Source organism: Xiphophorus couchianus, chromosome 17 (genome assembly GCF_001444195.1).
Source record: "Xiphophorus couchianus chromosome 17, X_couchianus-1.0, whole genome shotgun sequence".
NCBI classification, from domain to species: Eukaryota; Metazoa; Chordata; class Actinopteri; order Cyprinodontiformes; family Poeciliidae; genus Xiphophorus; species Xiphophorus couchianus.
This window is the reverse complement of record NC_040244.1, coordinates 17388212-17409239: the sequence shown is the minus strand read 5'-3', so window position 1 is coordinate 17409239 and position 21028 is coordinate 17388212. Positions and strand designations below refer to the sequence as shown.

The following is a 21028-nucleotide window of genomic DNA, read 5'->3' as shown; positions in this document are numbered from 1 at the left end:
TTCCCTTTATTTTTTTGAGCAGTTTATAACCCGTCTACTTTTAGGGTGGAACAAATCTAGACCCGATGATCGGTCGAGATTAGGATCTAAAGTACAGTTAAAATCTCCACCAAAGATTACATCACCGTGGAAAGCTATAATAGAGAGAAACAAATTATTGTAGAAATCAGGATCATCTATATTAGGACCATACAGGTTAACCAAAATCAAATTTTGGTTAATCAATGAGGCTTGGATTATTATGAATCTCCCAACAGGATCTATGATAGTCTTTTTTATACAAATAGGAAAAGATTTATGAATAAGAATTGACATGCCCCTAGCATGTGGAGAAAATGAGCTTGAAAATACTTGACCCGGCCATCTTCTTCTTAGTCGTGCAACTTCATTTGTAAGTAAGTGTGTTTCTTGGATAAAAAACACTTTTGGATGGTATTGTTTAAGTCTATTCATTACTTTTTTGAGTTTGATCAATGTCCTAAGGCCTCTTACATTCCAGGAGATCACATCAACAATGGACTCAGTAGTCATTTGCTTAATGTCCATATATCATCTCTTTCTGTTTTTGTCTCAACTGTAGGAACTTGCGATTTACAACTTGAAGAACATTGCACCTTGATAACACTGAACATTTACAAACACAAAAAACTTTCCTGAGATTTCCCACCAGTGGGAATCTCTACCTCCACTTCCCCTCTATTCTGTGACTTGGCTATGCTACTGATCCTAGAAAAACAGGAGCAGAAAAAACGTCTACTTAAACAACTCGCACCACAACCTTAAACTGCGAACCCCGACCATGGTATCTAAAAATTGTTCCCCACCTCTAAGAGGGGGAGACTTGGTCGAAATGTGTATTGTCCAGGATCACCGATCAAATGGAGTATTGATCCTTATTAAACCTTGCTGGCGCCATCTAGCGTGTAAATGTGGTTACCCGTCAGTTTGTTGTCTTGTTTTCCGTATAAATTCCTCCACCTCCGTTGGCGTGTGGAAGAGGAAGCGATTATCACGGTGGAAAATCCTCATCTTTGCTGGGAATATCAGTCCAAAGTTTATATTCAGATTACGGAGCTGTTGTTTCACCCGGTCGTATTGTTTCCGTTGTTTCACCACATCAGCAGACAGGTCAGGGAAGAACATCACGTGGCAACCGTTGTACATCACCTTTCCTTTCAGATAGGCTGCAGTCATCACCCTCATCTTGTCTTGATAGTTTAGGAATTTCATGATGATCACGCGTGGCGGGCCGCCAGGAGCTTTCTGGCCCTGCAGCCTGTGGGCCCGCTCGATAATGGGGGGGGGATGGAAACGCGTCCCGCCCCAGGACCTCCATCAGCCAGGTCTGCAGAAAAGCCGCAATGTCCCCTTGCTTTGTTTTCTCGGGTAAACCCACGAGCCTCAGGTTGGATCTCCGGCTTCTGTTTTCAAGCTCGTCCACCTTCAAAGCAGATCCTGAATTTTCTTTTGCATGGACGCTTCTTTGCCTGTTAACGAGGCGACGCTGTCCTCCAGGTTGCTAATGCGGGATTCTGCAGAGGTAAGCCTCTGAAGGAATACTCCAATTGTGTCTTTAATTTCTTGATTCGAAGTTATAACCTCTGGTAGTTGCATGGTGAAGTGAGTTTTCAAAGCTTGAATTGCTTCCAGGAGGTTAGCTTCAGAAGTCTGGGAGCTAGCGTTAGCCTCCTCCATGTGCTCGGTTTCCACTTCGCTGCTAGCGTCGCCTTCGGATCCCTCTTTGCTGGTTGTTTTCGCTTTTAATTTGTGTTTACTCGGCATCTTGGCAGTTTGAATTTAATCCCAGAGAGTTTGCTCGTACGAAAAATATCTTAGCAGTGGTCTAGATATCTAAATGCAGGACATTTTTAGTGGACATAAAAAATGTAAATTCCATTTTTTATGTCCAAATGAGTAAATTGTTGTTATTGGTCCTTTATTTGTGAGAAATAAAAAACATCATTGCACAAATATTGATTGAAATGGTTAGTATAGGAGTTAATAATCAGATACAAAAATGTTTTGGAGGAATTTTTTGGTTTCTGACACTATTACATGATTAAACACTTCCTGGGTCAAATTGACCCATGAACATTATTGCTGTACCTCAGAAACGAACATAACAGGAGGGTTTAACAGAATGATCAATAACTTATCACTAACATCAGAAAATGATTACATAAAAACAAATCATTGCAGAACACCTTTTTATTTAACTACAGGCACAAAGATGCCTAGTGGCTGTAAAAGAAAAAAAGAAACAACCTTATCTTAAAGATGAACCTGCACTTCAAGTTTTCAAATAAACATTAAAAAACAATAAAAAGACAAATCTGCTTCTTCTAAATGAACACTGAATCAGTATGTAAAAAACACAATAAACAAGTCATTGGAACTTAAATAGAAAAAGGAAAACTAGATATATAAAGCACGCCTATTTAACGACACTGAAGTTTCTTCCTGTTAGTTGTAATGCGGTTATGAATGAAAAATTTCACATTTTACCATGTTTGATTTTTAAAGCCACTGGTTCTGCCTTTGTGCATTTTTCTCAGTGACATTTTCCTGGCACTGTGAAAGATTTTATGAAAGCACCCAGGTGTTTCTCGACGACATGAACTTCGTCTGCAGTCCACGGTGTTCTCTTTGCATGTCCTTTACCTTAAAAATGATCAGATAAGCAAACTGAGAAACCTCTGAACTTATTTAACAATAATACATTTATAAATATTAAAATTGAATAGCACAGCAAAAGGCATACTATATTAATTGACAGTAACATTTTTAAACTTAGAATTACTTTTTAATCCATACTATTGAAATCATTTTTATAAAAATATAGATCGGCAATGAATCAAAATAGTCAAAAACATACCTTCACCTCATGAAACCACATTGTTTGCAGAAAAAGTTTCAAATGTGACAGCCATTTTTTAAAAGGTTTTATTGGCTCTAGTGGCATTTATTTGACAGTACATTGACAGTTAAGTGGAAAGACATGCAGCAAAGGTTGCTAGGCTGGGAATTGAACCTGCAAAAGCAGCGTCATGGAATAAGGCCTCCATATGTGGGTTGTACTTAACCCCTGCGCCACATCAGCACCCCACGTGACAGCCATTTTAGTTATTTTACTGACCAGTATTATCCCAATACTATGTATACTATATAGACTTGTACTTGTTAAAGTACTAGGGGTTAGGGTTGTGATTCATGTCAAAAACCTGACAAACACAAACGTGTGTCTGCAGTGTACATTCAGAAATAAAACTCACTATCCTGTAACTTTGTTTTAAAGTGAACTCGAATGCAGAGAGGCAGAGGCAGCTTGTAGATGAAAAATGTTTAATGAAAAAAAGATAAAAAGACAAATAAAAAACACAGGAAACACATGGAGCCAGAGTCAAGCAAAACAAGAAGAGTCAGCAGGGTAAAACAGGGAAGTAAAGGAATTTAAAAGGAGGACCCTGCAAGGCAGAATGAGAGAGAGATGAATAAATCCTGGGAGTGTGACTGCTGGAACAACAGACCAGGCTGTTGACTAAGAGGTTGCAGGTGTGAGGCAGAGAGAGAAATAGAGAGAGAGAGAGAATGGCACAGTGGGCGAGGGAGAGCACACAACAGGGTAACTAGAAATTGATTCTAAGACCCACTCCCCCCACACCCTACACCCCCCAGATCTTTGGCTGTACTTAAGGAAAATAAAGTCAAGATTTGTTAAAGGAAAAATTAATTTTAGAAATCTATTCTAATTGTTAAAAGTTAGGACATCTTATAAGAACCTTGATCTTTCCATTTACTGTAGTTACAAACAACTCAACTGTGTGCTCAAACCAGTTTATACATAAAGTGAAAGAAAACTAGCATGTTGATCTATATTGTATACCTTATATTGTATAGTAAGTTTTCAAAAATCTTACCAATAGCAGAAGATATTTTCTCATCCACAGCATTGTTGCCATCCTTGTTGTTTATCATCAGAGTTTATATTTTCTGTTTAAACCACAAAAACATGTAAATTGAAGGATTGACTAAATAATCAGTTTTGCCAGATTTGGTGAATCATCTCACAACTGGGCAGTTTTTGTTGTTATTTTGCAGTTAGAATTTTTCTTAGATGAGTGGACAGGTTAGGAGTCTGGTGAAGTTTTGAATTGACCTATTGAAAATACACTTTAACCAATCATTTATAATAATTAATTCATAGCCCCCTGAACTGAGTTGTAAAAGATGTGTAATCATTTGTGATGTGGAAGTTGGCTCGTTGTAAGCTTGACATTTGTGCATGTAGAGGAGCATTCCTGTGCAAAGTTCAAGTAGTGAGACTGCAGCCTGGACAATTGGCAGGTGGTGTTTAGAGTGGGATTTTTCAGTAGACAGAAAGCAGCTTCTGGGGAGCAGCTACAGTCTCTCTAGCCTGTATTAAATGTTCAGTACAGTTTTTAAAGCTGCAAATGATACACAGAACAAAAGTCAGATAGACATACCATCCAGGTCGATCTGAATTTCATCCAAGTTCTTGCCATGAAACTCTGCCAATCTTCTATTTTCTAAGGCCATCAGAACTTTGCTGATCTTGGCAAGTTGTAGGGTCTTCTCTGGAAGCCTGTAGAACTCACAATGAATTCGAAAGTCATATCCCAGAAAAGTTACCAGTTGATCCATTTCTGTATTGGTCATATTCAAGACAGTTGAAAGTGTTGCAGGATGTTTTCGGAGTTTGGTAGATGTCAGTGACCTCGGACACTTGGTGCCACAGGCTCTTGCAAAGTCACGGAGGCAGTCTGAACCTCGGAAATGTGTCATGGCTTCAGGTTTTGCAAACAAATACAAAAAACTAACACTAGGTAACACTGGTTAATGTGTGCTTTGGGGACACCATGAGTGTCCAAAGGAGAGCATTGGCTAGCAAATTTGGAAACTACAACACTGGATTAAGTTTTAGTCAGATGTAGCACCGCAACTGCATTTTGACATGCAGAACATTCCTCTGCTTGCTGCATTAGTTTTAAGGACTTGTGGCCATCAAATGTCAGTCATCAAATGTCATGTGCTGACCGTCACTGTTACATTTGATTAAATTAGTATTGTTATTAAAGTCTTTAAATCCAACTCAACAGCATCAAAAACCTAAAACAGGAATATGATAGATTTCCAAATGCTGACTCTTTGGTAATATTCACCTATTTACCAAATCTGCCACTGAGTAGCAACGTAACAAAATGGCCAAAGTTTGAAAAGAATCTGACTTGACAGTGGAAGTAGATCTAAACCAATTTGTTCATAATTGTTGAAGAAGAAAACTTTAAAGTATATATTTCCAACTTTGTCTTTAAAATACAATTTTGCAAATTATTTCATTCTGTGATGACAATTCTTGATGTATTTTTTCATGCTTCTCAATACTTCACTGTTTACTAAGCTTCTTACCAGTGTCTCAATGGACAGTCTGAACCTCCATAATCATATTTCTTCTCCTTTTTTAATATCATTAAGGGCAAAGAAACAAAGGTGGGGGTTTCCATTCACGTTAATTTTTTTTTCATTTTGCAGTTTGGTTATATGTGGTCATCATTTATGAGCCTACCGAGTGACCCATCTTCTCTGGAGGCATGAATGCGTTAAAGGACAAAAATGGATAAAAAGCAGAAAACATAAGAATAAAAAACGTGTGCAAAATCCATTCAACAAAATTTTTGAAAATACACAAATATTTCAGCCCTCACCACCATGTTTTGCCTTGCCACTTAAATGCAAACATAAAGGCAGCACAAGCAGGGTGGTACAGTCTCCTTCTCCTCTCATATTCTTCTTCAGTGATACTTTCTCCATGATACTCAACTACAAACTGTCCTTTGTAAATTGAACTTTTTGCAAAGACCCCACGTCCTATAAAACATAGCACAGTGTCTTCTTATTAATTATGTTCAGATATGTTAGGTTGTATTGTTGCTGGACAGTTTGACTTTGTCATTCATGTTTGATTGAATTTGCTAAATAATATGCCATCTTACCTTTTACTGCATTAATGTACTTCACCTCAAGTTTTGATATTTTGTCCATTCTCAAAATAACATGATGCAATGCATCTTTCATTGGACTGCTATGTGATGCCATCTTAAACTGCAAAACATAAAAATAAGTTGCAAATCAACATTTCTATATAGTATGAAAACCTTACACTTTCTTATCACTTGTTTTCATTTCCAATAAACAGCAGGACAGCTAACTATTTTTTTGGCACTGAAAATGTGCACATCAGCACTCATGATTGTAACATAATTAAATAAACATTATTTTTTGGAAGCAGACATTTTAAGTCTTCACTGATAATGAGTATACATTAAAATATCATGTTCTTTCACAAATTTTAGAAAAAGGTGACTTAATTGGAACATGGCAATGGCATTCATCTACATCCACGGCTAACCACGTGTGATTTAGAGCTAATGACAACAAAACCACATAATTCATCCGAATTTATTCAAAGTTCTGACGGAATTTACCTCACCTAAAATGAAATTCACATTTCATCACTGGACACTAACAATTTAAAAGCAAAAACGGATATCATATCTCAAATGACAAGACTTAGCTTCCTAGCTAGAACTTGTCTAGCTAAACTACACATGTTCTCAAACAAATCACAAATGGCAGACAACAATGATATGTAGTTAATACAATATATTACATTGCAAAACTTTAATACTTAGTGAGCATTTTTTGGATAGTGTTAAGGAAAATGATTTTTTAAGTGCTAAAATACTTACAACATGTGTAAAGGAATATTAAGCACTCTTATTGGAAAAACAGGCTTTGTGTGACCCTTTGAGATGGCCCGATCGAGACAAGCAGGCGCCCATACAAGGGCCATAAAATTAGCATCTCCATGGAAACGGCGCTGGAATGTGGGGGATAGACGTTAGAGTTATCTGGGAAATCTCAAAACAGGGACTCTTCCGCCCGAGATCGCCCGTGCCAGACAGAGATGAGCACGAAGTGGTCCGCCCTCTTACTTAGATAAAAACCAGACATCTGAGCTGCAATGAGGGGAGTTTCCAAGTTTCTCTGGGGGGCCGAAACAGGTCTCTGATTGGTTGAACAACAGAACGCCTTCGTTGCATAAATTAAAATACGGAAACACCTCTTTGTATAAGATGACGTGTAAAGAGAAAGAGAGAGAGTTTTTTCCATCTTTTCTCCACGTGGGCGCCTTTGTCTGTCTGTGTGTTTCGTGTTTGTCTTTGTCTGTTGTTATTTTGTGATAAAATGCATATCTCTGTACCTCTGCAGCTTTGTTAACTGATTCATGCGTTGCTTTGTATGAATTAAACTCTGTGAGCTGTGACGTCAACACGCCTTGTTTAGTTTCGTTTTACAGCTGGCTGCTGCTCGCCGAGAGGATCCAGGGCTTTTAAGGAAGATACGAGCCAAACGTTTTGTTCAAAGTTTTAATAAAATAATTCTTCCTTTACAATAGTCACAGTTTCTGAGTGTCCTTTTTATAGAGTGCCCCCAAACACGTTGTAAGAAATCAAGCAACTGCCAGTTAGTTGCTACTTCCTGCCGTTTCAAAAATAAAAGCCTCTAAAAGGAAGTAAAACTTTGACGGAATTCTAAAGTGCTTTTAATTACATTGAAGACATGCCATAGCTTTTTGCAATGGTTAACATCAAATATTACAGTTTTTCAGAAAATCTGATTTAAATGTTGGTGATTTAAATTTAATGGAATTCAGAAACTAAATAGGACCTGTCTGTAGCAGTTAGATAGAAGGTCAAGGCCACGAAATTAGAGAAGCCCTCAAGGTGTACTACAGGAATACATGACTGAATGGGACCCAGACCACCCAGCTAAAATTTTTCTGACACCAGGATTGGCCAAAAATGTCTTCTTGGGGTTTAGAACTGCTACTTACACAGTTTGGAAGGTCTGGATTGACCAGTCATTGGAATTTGATGTTACTCATACCGATCAACATCTACTCATCGAGAGGAACACAAAAATGCAGGTCCAATCATTGTATTGTTCCTATCAATAGCTATGGTTAAAATAAATACAGGTTGACCCTGCATGTATCATTAAATAAGGGGGTTTGGAGCCAGAAAAGATTAAAGAAAGGATCCCCAGAGAGTAGACAACAGGGATCCAGTAGCCCTGTCTCCCTACAAAGTCCCTTGCACATTTTTGTGGTTGCACTGGTATGGGACCAGAAGCATTTTTTAGAGGTCACCAGGGCGAGTCTAACGCACCCTTAGTCATTCTGGTACAACTTACAGTTCCTGAGATAAGACTGATGGAAGTTTCGGGGTCAAAAGGTCACCCAAATGTTCCTGAGGCCGTTGTGGGACAACTGATGGCCCTGAGGCTATAAAATAGGGAATGGCTGATGAGCATTGGACCCACTATAAGAATTCATCATTCAATTGAACCCAAATCCCCCCAGGAAAAATTTTTCCAACACTAGGTTTTGTAGAATATTTCCTGTTGAGCTCAAAGCTGCTACCTAGACACATTTGGATGATTTCAGAAGGCTTGAAATGACTGCTTAAAAGAATCAGATGTATTTTATGCCAATTGACATCTACTCTTTGAGATAAATGCAGAAATGTAATTTCAGTTACTGTAGCTTATTACTATCAATATAAATGGCTAAAAAATATTCTGATCCCGCATGATCTTAGTAAGTGTTTTGGAGTCATATTATATCTTAGTCCACTGGATAACACATAATGCACTATCCAGTGCAGCGCACTGGATAATGCGCCGCATAATGTCCAGTGCATACACAATACATATGCACTGGTTGATACACTGCACTATCCACTGGATATTTGCAGTGCATAATGCACTGGATAATGCAGTGTATAATCAAGTGCACACACTGCAATATCCAGGGCATTATGCTGGATGATGCATTGCATTATCCAGTGCATTATGCACTGAATCCATTATCAACATGCATAATGTCCAGTGACATTATGAACTTATAGATGTTTATAATGTAATCAAATTTGGGGTTTGGGTACCCCTGTGACCTGGAATGAGGATTACACTGATGATTTTAGTGCTGATTTCTCTGCATCCTTTTTGTTATCCAAGTACAACTTATGGTTCCTGAGGTAAGGACTATTTTGGGGGGTCAAAAGGTCACCCCAATGTTCCTGAGACTGCTGTGTGCCAATTGACAGTTTCAATGCTGTAAAATTGGGGATGACTGGAGCCCATGGGTTTCTCTATGAGAATTCATCAACTGATCAAACCCAGAACCCCCAGGGAACATTTTCTGACCCTAGTTTCCATAGAAAATTTCCTGTTGGGGTCAAAGCTGCGACCTAGACACATTTGGATGATTTCAGAAAGCTTGAAATGACCGCTCAAAAGAATCAGATGTGCCAATTGACATTTACTCTTCGAGATAAATGCAGAAATGCCATCTCAATTACTGTAGCTTATTCCCATCTATATATATGACTAAAAAATACACTGATCATGCCTGTATTATTAAGTAGGTGTTTCGGAGTCATATTATATCTTAGTGCACTGGATAATGCATAATGTACTATCCAGTACAGCGCACTGGATAATGCACTGCATTATCCAGCGCATTATACACTAAACCCCAATACATTCCTCTGCATCCTTTGTCATCCAAGTACAACTTATGGTTCCTGAGGTAAGAACTATTTTGGGGGTCAAAAGGTCACCCCAATGTTCCTGAGTCTGCTGTGTGCCAATTGACAGTCTGAATGCTGTAAAAATGGGAATGGCTGGAGCCCATGGGTTTCTCTATGAGAATTCATCATCTGATCAAACCCAGAACCCCCAGAGAACATTTGCTGACCCTACTTTCCATAGAAAATTTCCTGTTGGGTTCAAAGCTGCGACCTACACACATTTAGTTGTTTTCACAAGCCTCAAATGATCAATCAATGGAATCAAATTTATTATATGATAGTTGACATCTAATCTTTGAAACAATTGCAGAGATATAAGTCGCACTGCCATACCATGTTGCTGTGCCATACATATGCAGGGCAACATGGGCCCTGCATATGTCATTAAATAAAAAGTTTTGGAGACAGAAAAGGTTAAAATTAGGGCAGTCACACTAGCTCACACTAACACCGATGATAAATGCCAAAAATATGTAACAATTGTGGAATTAACTCTTTAAAGGTTTTGGAAAGGCTCTCCTTTGGAACTTGTTGACTCATGGGGCCAAAAACCCCCACAGTCAACAGAAGATGTGGATATGAAGAGGTCGCTAATTTTTCTAGCTACTGAAGTTGCACCAATGCAGCTTCAGCAGAAGGTCCTTATTGAGGAAATAATGCCTTCAAAATGAAGAAAAGGACAAGAAAATTTTTCATCTGAAAAACGAGTGAATAGGTTGGAACAGTGTACCAGAATAAATGACGTGATTGTAACTGGACTGACGGTAAAACCGAGACGGTAGAACCGAAGAAGGAGGCGATGCCGAGGCCAAAGGTATCTCAACGGAGCAACAGGTGACCACCTTCTTGGAAGGTAAAAGCATCGCACTGGAAGTTAAGCAGATCAAAGCCTGCCATGCCTTGAAAATGAGGAATCCTGGAGATAAACAAGCCATCATTCTGCAGCTTGTGAACCGCAAACATAAGAGTGCGCTGCCGAAACAATGATGGAAATTGAAAGGCTCAAATGTCTTCCTGAATGAGCATCTCATCAAGAAAAATGTGGATATAGCCAGAAGAGCTAGACAGTAAGGAAAGCAAAAGAAAATTCAGAGCACATGGACTGCAAACTGCAAAATATTTATAAAATTATTAGGAACACCTGAAGAATCAAAAGTGCTGATGATCAAATCCCTGGAGGAATTGGACAAATAAGTGTGAATGGTGTGACACGACAAAGGGGGTAACACAATCTCATGGGAACACAATATCATGGATATAACTGAGAACTGAACTAAGTTGCAAAAACAATTTCATACTAAGAACATATGAATACAGTCAATTAGAATTATCACCCTTTGACTACCAGGAATTTAGTTCTATGGATTTTGGCGGTGATTTGGATCCGGACATTAACTTCTTTTCCAGGGTGGATACCACCTGCTGTTGCCATACAAATGAACAATTCAATCATAGATTTATGTCAGAGGGAAAGCTTTCGATTATACACTTTAATAGCAGAAGCCTCTATGCTAATTTCGATCATATTAGAGATTATTTACGAACATTTGCACAACCCTTCAGTGTAATAGCAGTATCGGAAACTTGGCTGGATACAGATAGAGAAATGGATATTCTTCTCAGCAGTTATGAATTCAGCTACACGAATAGAAAGAATTAAAGTGAGGAGGAGTAGGACTGTACATTATAAAAACGTTGAATTTTAGACATTTTACATGTTGTCAGCTGCAGTTAATAATGCTTTTGAAAGTATAACTAGAAATATGCACAAAAAAGGATAAGAATATTATTGTAAATTGAATTTATAGAACAAATCCATTATTTATACATTCTAGATTACTAAAACTTACTGATTTGGTGAACTTATAGTGTGTGTCTTATTTAAAGCACAAAATAAACAGTTACCAGAAAATATTAAAAAATTGTTTTCAAAAGAAGAAGGATTTTAAAATCTCAGAAGAAAATACAAATTCAAAGTTTGTAAGATCAGAACCATAAGAAGTTTTTGTGTTTCAGTCTGTGGTGTGAAACTATGGAACATTTTGACTGGAATTTAAAAAAATGTCCAAATATTAAACAATTCAAACTTTTGTATAAGGAAATGGTTTAAACTAAATATGAGAAACTGTGTTGATGTATTATGTTGTTGTTGTTACATTATTGTTGGCAATCAACATGAACAATATTCTGTAGTTAATACTGCTATAGTTGTTATTAATATATTGAGTGTACTCCATTAATCAAGAATCAGAAATTAGGATGAAGCTGTACCTGTACAATACATATAAACAAAATGAGATAATTTTGCTGGAGAAGGGGTGAGTTTATACTACTAATAATAATAAGTTTATACTTGTACCCACTACTTTTAACGTTTATTGTTCTTGCATTGTTAAATAATTTTATTTTAACTTGGCACGTTCAATTAAAAAAACCAAGGAAAAACATCAGAGGCATTTTAGAGGTTGAGTTGAGCTAGCATTTTGAAAATATTCTAAACCTATGCATATTTTGCCACATTTGTGCTTTGCAGGTAAGTATCTCTGCTTGATTTATTTTCTTTTTTTTATTTATAAAAAAACACCAGTAAGATAGCAAAGTGGTGGTTACAGGTGGATACTAGTGATAGAGCAAATCTAATAATGTAGCTTGTTGCAGCACAGCAGGAATGTTCTAGCAGGTATTGATTAATCTTACCTGCTAACTTGTTCAACCTCAGTTTTGTTTTAGTATCTACATTTAGATGTCCTAATATTTTTTGGATCAAAATTAAATGCATGTAGATATTGTGAAATTACCTCAGACTTTAATATCTGCATTCACCGAAGGTTCTGCTCTGGGGCGGAGGTGTCTTTTCCAAATCCTAGTTGTTTATGGCAAATAGACACAGACACTTTGTTAGGTTCTACTAGAGGTCTCTTTCGTTTAAAAAAAAAAAAAATCTCCACAGCTACTATTTGCCTTCTAAACATCAGGAACCGGTGAAGGAAGTTCAGCACAATGCGCACCTGATGCAATTGAGTATGACCATTTACTACATATTAATCTAGGAGAGGTGATTGCTACAAAGTCACTGTCAGAAACAGAGTATATAAACCCCGTGGACCTTTTAACTTTTTTGTTTCATGACCCCAAGCTTAAATATATGCCATGGGAATTTATTTAAAAGTAAGCACAAAGGAATTTCAATTGTGAAGTTAAAGAAATATGTTGTATATTTTTACAAATTATCAATCAAACTGAAAGGTTCTCCATTTGTGTACTGTCCACTTGGGGCAATAAGCTGTCAAATTCTTTTGCTGTTAGTGTTTTACCTTATGACTTCAACATCAATGCAGATCTAGAGACTAAAACACTTGTCCAATTTTCATTACAAAATAACTAGTTGAAAAGTTGGATAAACAAATATATGGAACTGTCTTAAAACTGTTCTAAAACTGTAGTGTTGAATGTTAGTTAACTAAATATTTGCACAAATACACAAATATTTGCACACCTTTAGAGCACTCTGTTTCATTATTTGTTATTAATAAATTCAAACTATGAACCCCATTTTTGTCTTTTTTTTTCAACTTTATCACAGATCAGTAAACAGACAATATACACGCATATGAACAATTCTTGATGGTGGGTATTTTCACAAAATCAAAAGTTGAAACATTGAATCAGTGGAGTCAATCTTTGTAGAAAAATTTCCATTTTCAGGATATTTTTGGATTGTGGAGTAGAAAGACCCCAGGTTGAGATTTTAATCCAGAGCTGTTGTACCTATTTTATATTAACTTAAATGTTAATGTGAATAGGTTTAAAATGCACTAATCTTTAGTTTTGGAAGGTAAATTATGCTTGAAGAACATCAGGAAACCGATCCTGGCACTACTGACAGAGCAAAGTGAGCAACCTCAGCATTCTGACATGGACCCAGAGGCTCAGCTGAGAGTGAGATGGAGCTTGCAATGGTGGCGGAAAATGAGCAAACTGACAGGGCCTTTAAGGTGAGTACAGTTAGTGGAGAGGGGAAGCAGATCAGAGATGCTAATAGTTACAGTAGGCAGGCAGATGGCTGGGTTGAAGTGAACATGCAGGCTGGCATACAACTTAAATTAAGGCACAAGAAGAGATGCTGTCAGTAAGAAGCAAACCCACGGATCCAGGCGCAGATGTAGAGACGAAGAATATTTGCTACAATAAATGGTGATGGAACCATCTGGTGAAAACTGGAAGGGAAGCTGGGTTAAATTTATTCCTAGAGCTAATGATTTAATGATGAGAAGACTCTCACGAGTAAGAACGAGCGGCCCCATCCACAAACACACACGGAAAGACAAACAGAGAGGCTCTTCAAACCTATTACTATACGTCATGGACACAGGATGCAGAGTAGCTAACAGTCATGGCTATCCTCTTCTTTCAGTTTTAATCAAAAAGTAGAATGTTACAATTTGATTGTGAACATACTGATCTATGAAGCATACAGCAACTCAACTGTAAGAATCAAAAAACACATGACTTATTTTCTGAAATAATACTTCTACCTTTGCTGTTTTTCTCTCAGCCAAGTCTACAAGTTTTCCAGTCAACCTAATAGCTGTCTGGGCAGAGTGCACACCAAGAGCAAATGACTAAAATTATAGCTGCACAGGCAACCAGACCATCCAGTCACAACTCATACTGAATTGATAATTTAAAGTTCATTTTGAAATACTACTATTAAAAAAAAATCTTACCTACTTTTTAAATTTACTTGTATTTTAACAAGCAAATCTGCTGCATGTATGCTAACAGACTTCCAAAGTATTCATGCTTTGGAAGCTTTACTAAAAGACACGACAGGAGTGGTTTTGAACGTAATTCGATAGGCCTCAAAGGAGCAATCTTAACAGATTGCTGAGTGACAAAGGCACATGCTCAGATGTATGCTTCACATGTAAATGCCAAACAGCTTTACAGATATGATCGTCATCTGAAGTATTTTGATGGCCATAAACATGATTAGATGATTGCATATGGCCACTGGTTAGCAACTCAGTCTCTAGCCATATGTTCGTCTGACAGCTGTCCCCTTCAACACGCCTTCACATTCAGTTTTGCTCCTTTAACTTCAAATCAGTCTTCCTCAACTTGATAAAACTTTGGTGTTTTTTAATCATTACTTTGAAGGGATTTTTATGTTGCGCCTGCTTATAAAAATTACTCTGCTTCTAATGTGAGGACAAGTGCACTCTTATGTTCATGTGTAAGTATTTGTCCATATATAGATCTCTTGTCTAGGTGCCAAAATCTCCTCCTATTTTAATGCCACAGGAGAGACAAAAAATCATCCAGTCATTTTAAATGGATGGAAGATCAAACAGATGTGTCTTCACACTTAAGAGTACTAATGAGCTCTTAGGCAAGTTACACAACAGCTATGGTTCAGGCATTAACAAAACTACCTCAGAAAAAATTCAGTTTGGACATGAGTCTGATTGTACAATGTATATTTATTATCTCTAATGAACAATTACATTCATAAAAATACAACCTAACAATAGAAAGCACTCAATATAGAAGACTTTCAAAGCCAGTCCATAATTAACACTGTTTCATATTAAAGAAGGTTGTGCACTCATAGCGTAAACATTTTTGAATTTTTAGTTGTGCTTAGTGATTTTTTTTTACGTGGTTTGCCCATGTATACATCACATTAAACAAAAACATACATTTCATTACAAATGTTTCCTCTTGGACTGAATCATGTGATTAGCATCTTTTACCAGCTGAAAGAGTCTGTGGTAATAAATGTAAAATCTCATAAAAAAGAGACATAGAGATGATAAGGGAATATTTGACAAATACAGAGATGTTTATACTGTAAGTTTGACATTCTGTGTGAAACACTGCAGTTTTAGCACTAGTTTACAGACATTACTTGACAATTTTTTTCACTCAAACAATTCTGCTATTTGTATCATTATTGATTATGAAGGAGGTTAAAATAAACTTTTTCCTGAGATATGTAAAAACATAGATGTACAGAAATTCACCATTTTCTAACTGAAATAAACTGCACATCACAGTTAAATGTATTAAAGATGCTGGCCTAGTTGATAGTTTAAGTTTCAGTCATTTTCACACTGAGTGAATCCTTGAGGTGTGGTCATGTGTGTGTTGATGGGCCTAGGTCTCAGCAATGATGAAAGTGCATTAAGAATACGATTTGCTGTTTATGATTTGCTTTGTCTGAGATGGGACTCATTGGTTCATGATAAATTAATTTAAAGGTACTAAACATGAAGTGATGTAGATAGATTTGCTGAACCTGTATCTACAGTAAAAAATATCCTATTAAATTCAGCAGCAAAACTAAACCTTATAAAATAGAAGCACTTGAGCTGTTTTAACACATATACGTTTATATCTTCAACACATGTCGTTAATTTTGTCTTCACTTGGATCTGTGTGAAGACTTTGAAACATTTTTACTTGTTTGGGTAGTGTGAATGGCAGCATGGTGGTTATACTCCATCCTACTCAACAGTTACTGAGAAATGTTGGTGTTACTGTTTAAAGTTGGCGAGCAGTGTTAATGGTTCCGATTTAGTGTTTCTGCCTACACATTTCAGCACTGAACAAAAAGCTGCAGAAATCTCATTGCTTTAAAAGTGCAAACCTGTCTGTGTTTGCTTCGAGGTGTAGCTCACTGAGTACCCTGTTCTGTTTGTATCAGCTTTCTCTTCAGGGTCTGTGTCCCTGTCACTCCTTTATTTTCTGCCACTTTATGTCTGTTATGTTTTGAGCTAAACCTTTGGGTTGATTCCTGGTCTTAGAGTACTGAACTACTCTGTCTGCTCCATTTGTTATTTTTGAGTCCAAGTGGACACTATACCCCTTACCATCCTACTTGCTCCAGAGATAATTTGAATCATGCAGGAAAAACCTAGAAAGCTGCACTGGAAAAATTACCTTTAAAATAAATGATCCTATCTGAACAACCAATTAATTTCTGCATCAGATATGTTCAAGACCGAGTACATGTTAATCTGTAGAACAACTATGCTAAAAATGACATCATGCTACAAAGAGATGAAGCCTATTCCAACAGTCCTTAGCTAAGACAACAAAACGTTAAGGAACTAAAATAAGATTTTAGGAAAGCTTAAAGATGCAGTATGTAACTTGTAACTTTTATTTTTTAAAAATGTGTTTTCTACATATTTGTTAAAACTATTACCATGTCGTGCTTGGTCAAACATGTAAAATCTACACAACTTTAATTTGTGTAGTCAGCGCAATTAGGAGAATAACAGACAATTGGTGGGAAACTGTTTATGTGTACTCCTCTGTCAGCTGCCACCTTATCGTGGTGGACGGGTTTGAGTGTCCCAGTGACCCTAGGAGCTATGCTGTAAGGGGCTCCGTCACAAAAGGCAGACAGGTCCTATGTGAGGAATCAGATAAAGTGCAGGCAAAAGACCTGTCTGGTCTTTGGGCTGTGAAAACGTCGATCTCCTCCATCATTTTCCTGAGCTACTACTGCCATCTGAAGAAATGCACCTCTCCTGGTCAAAAACAACCAATCAGAGCCAGAAGGAGGGTTTATTGTTTTCACTCTACATCATTTACTGGCTAAAGGTGCTGGGGGATCTAAGTTTGTGAGTGGCAATGCTAAGACCCGCCTCTTGACTCTGATTGGTTGTTTCTGGTTACCACTGGGAGAAGGCAGAGGAGCTGCCTTCTACACATATTATCTTTCAACAAATATGTAAAAAAAACTGTTGTTTTATAAAAGTTCTATGTTCCAGCTTTAAGGCCTCTGTGATACCACTGGATGTCACTTCCAAAGCAATAGCAGCACTGAGATCTAATTTCAGAAACATTTAAATTCAGTTTGTAGAAGCTTTGTCTGTGAATGTAATCATGCAAATTTTCTACTCTGCTTGATTTTATGGTACTTTGTTTGCTCCAAACTGAGAAAATTTGGAACTCTACATGTCTAGTAGGGTGTTAGAAAATGGATGGATGGATGGATGGATACATACATGTCTAGTAATGCAGAAAATAAGGAGGAGGTGTCGCAGTGAATAATAATAATTTAAGGGATCAAGGACCCAAAGCCACTCTGGAACACACAGCCGTTACACCATGTACACAAGCAAACTAAAGACAGGATCTAATGAATTCTAATATTCACATACCTGAGCCCTACAGAGATGTCTGCTTCTAGGACAATGAGCAGAAATAGGCACAGTGTGACTAGCAAATAGGTTTCACAAAAATTCTGAATAATAGAAAAGGTAAAAATGAATCTGATAATTAATGTTAGTTTTATATTTGAAAAGGCATCAGTTCTCTTAATAAATGTTATATATATTCATCCATCCATCCATCCATTTTCTAACACTCTTGTCTCTAGTGGGGTTGGGAGGGGTGCTGGTGCCTATCTCCAGCTAACATTCCGGGAAAGAGGTAGGGTACATCCTGGACAGGTCGCCAGTCTGTCACAGGGCAACACAGACACAGATAGGACAAACAACCATGCACACACACACCTAGGGAGAATTTAGAGAGACCAGTTAACCACCAGACATTTTAATCTAGCTTTTATTAACACTACCATGAACCATCAGTACTGCAGACATACAGCTAAAGTTCACATTTAAGTGAGAATTGTTGTTTTTGATCAAACACTTTTTATTATTTTTTACATAAACCACAAAAAACCATGCTCATCATTTATTGCTGGGATATCTTGGCTAACTGAGCGCTGCCGGAACTGCTGTGCAAGAAGGCGTCCAGCCCTCTCACCATGCTCATAGTAGCAATACCTGGATTTGGATATTGAATATTCGGCCTGTTGGGTAGATAGGTTAAACTCAGTTTGGAGTGATATACGTCACTTAAGTGAATCTTGTGTAAAATTGTGGCTGCACTCCCTGTCTAACTGTAGAATCTAATCTGTTAGCAATTTTAGCCGTTCAATGCCTTTCTTCTTTTTATTTGAGCAATAAGAAATGATTTGGCCTCTCAAGTAAGCCTTTAATGACTCCCAAACAGTGCTAAGTGGCATCCCAGGCGTCCGATTAACATCATTAAAAAACTTAATTTCGAATGTAAGCATATCGACAAAGTCTTCGTCAGATAAAAGTATGGGATTAAGCCACCAAAGATGATAGACAAATTGCATGACAGAAATGTTCAATTTCATTATAAGAGGACAATGGGCAGAAATGACTATCGCTCCATAATCACATTCTCTCACTAAAGGTAAAATCAGTTTATCAAGTAGAAAATAGTCAATCCGCAAGTAGCTCTTATGAACAGGGGAGAAGAACAAATACCGTCTTAGGGTCGGATTTCAAAAACACCACATGTCGACCACACCGTAAGTATTAAGAAATTAATTAATTAACTGGGCAGATTTACAGAGATCTTTTCCGCTGTACTACGATCAAGAGATGAGAGCACACAGTTCACATCTCCCCCAACTTATGAGCTTACTTGTTGAAATATTAGGTATATTTAAGAAAAGCTTATTAAAAATGTTTGATCATCCCAATTTGGAGCATATACTGAGACTAAAACAACTGGAAATGCATACATTTTTCTCAACACAATAACATAGCGTCCAGCCGTGTCTGTTTTAACACTGGATGCTGTAAATTGCACTTGTTTACTAACTAAGATGGCTACCCCTCTCGATTTGGATTGGAAATTAGACCAGACCATCTTCTGCTTAGATTTACCCTGTCTGCTTTATGCAAAAGGGTCTCCTGTAATATTAGCATCAAGTTGTCTTAAATGTGTCGTAACTTTTTTTTTTTTTTTTTCTCTGAAGAGTTTTTGCGGCGATAGTGGCTTGTATTTTTTCCACAGTACGCAGACAGGAAGGAGGGTGAGGAGAGGGGGGAAGACATGCGGTAAAGGTCATCAGGACTGGGAGTCGAACCCGCAACGTCGGCGTCAAGGACTAAGGCCTCCAAACGTGGGGCGTGCTAACCCCGTGCGCCACCACAGCATGCCCCGTCGTAACTTTTCTAAATTTCACTGGACCATTAAATGATTTCACATTCCAACTCACACAATTAACTGGGTGACTGTTGATGAACCTGTTAATATTAGGACTGCTCATATATGACCAATCGGACTGTAGTGTGATAACCACAAACCATCACAAGAAGATACCTGACAAAAGACACTCTCAAACCAGATAGATCCGGTATAGTCCCACCCCTCTCTCCTGAATGAACATGGAGAACCCAACAAACAAAAAATTCACACATTTGTGCTTTTACTGGGGAAAATAACTCTCTGCCTGGGCTCTCGCCTTATCTAAATAACAGTAATCAAAATAGAAAAGGTTTCCTTACTTTAAAGCACTATTGCTATTATATGCTCTTTGCTGCGAAAATTAAATGGACGTATCACTAACCAAGATCTGGACATACCCACTGTGAAACTCTCATACATCAGAACAAAAAGAATAAAGTCTGAAATTAAATCCAAATATAACGAGGGACATAAAACGTTGGAAGGTTCCATACAACCTGACTGGCATAATGGATCGATGGGGATTGGACCAGCGGTCAACCTCGGTTCTCACTGGCAGTCGCTGAGATAATTTTCTTTTTAATGTAATCCATGGCTTTAATGGCATCCAAGAACTCCTTCTCCATATATATATATATAAAATTCCCTTCTCACCCACCGCGGGTGGTTCTTATCCTCTTATCGGGTCCTCTACCAGAGGCCTGGGAGCTTGAGGGTTCTGCGCAGTATCTTGGCTGTGCCAAGGACTGCACATTTCTGGACTGAGATGTCTGATGTTGTTCCTGGGATCTGTTGTAGCCATTGGTCCAGTTTGGGGGTGACTGCCCCGAGGGCCCCGATGACCACAGGCACCACTGTGGTCTTCACCTTCCAGGCCCTCTCCAGTTCCTCCCTGAGGCCCTGGTATTTCTCTAGTTTCTCGTGCTCCTTTGTCCTGATGTTGCAGTCGCTTGGTATTGCTACATCTACCACAACGGCTTTCCTCTGTTGTTTATCCACTACGACAATGTCTGGTTGGTTCGCCATTACCATTTTGTCTGACTGGATCTGGAAGTCCCACAGGATCTTAGCTCTGGCGTTCTCCGCCACCTTTGGGGGTGTTTCCCACTTTGATCTCAGGGTTCCCAGTCCATATTCTGCACAGATGTTTCTGTACACTATGCCTGCAACTTGGTTATGTCGTTCCATGTACGCTTTCCCTGCCAGTATCTTGCACCCTGCTGTTATGTGCTGGACTGTCTCAGGGGCCTCCTTGCACAACCTACACCTTGGGTCTTGTCTGGTGTGGTATATCTGGGCCTCTATTGCTCTGGTGTTTACGGCCT

The 21028-nt window shown here is 38.0% G+C and overlaps 1 long non-coding RNA gene across 1 annotated transcript; it reads right to left on the bottom strand.

Annotated features, from left to right (window-relative positions):
• Positions 1 to 5476: 5476 nt before the first annotated feature.
• On the bottom strand, positions 5477 to 12599 carry LOC114161086 (uncharacterized). The gene is made up of 4 exons (XR_003598934.1): positions 12473 to 12599; positions 6012 to 6120; positions 5724 to 5886; positions 5477 to 5601 (listed from the first exon to the last, which is right to left on the bottom strand). It is a non-coding gene; the product is annotated as an uncharacterized LOC114161086 (long non-coding RNA).
• Positions 12600 to 21028: the final 8429 nt, after the last annotated feature.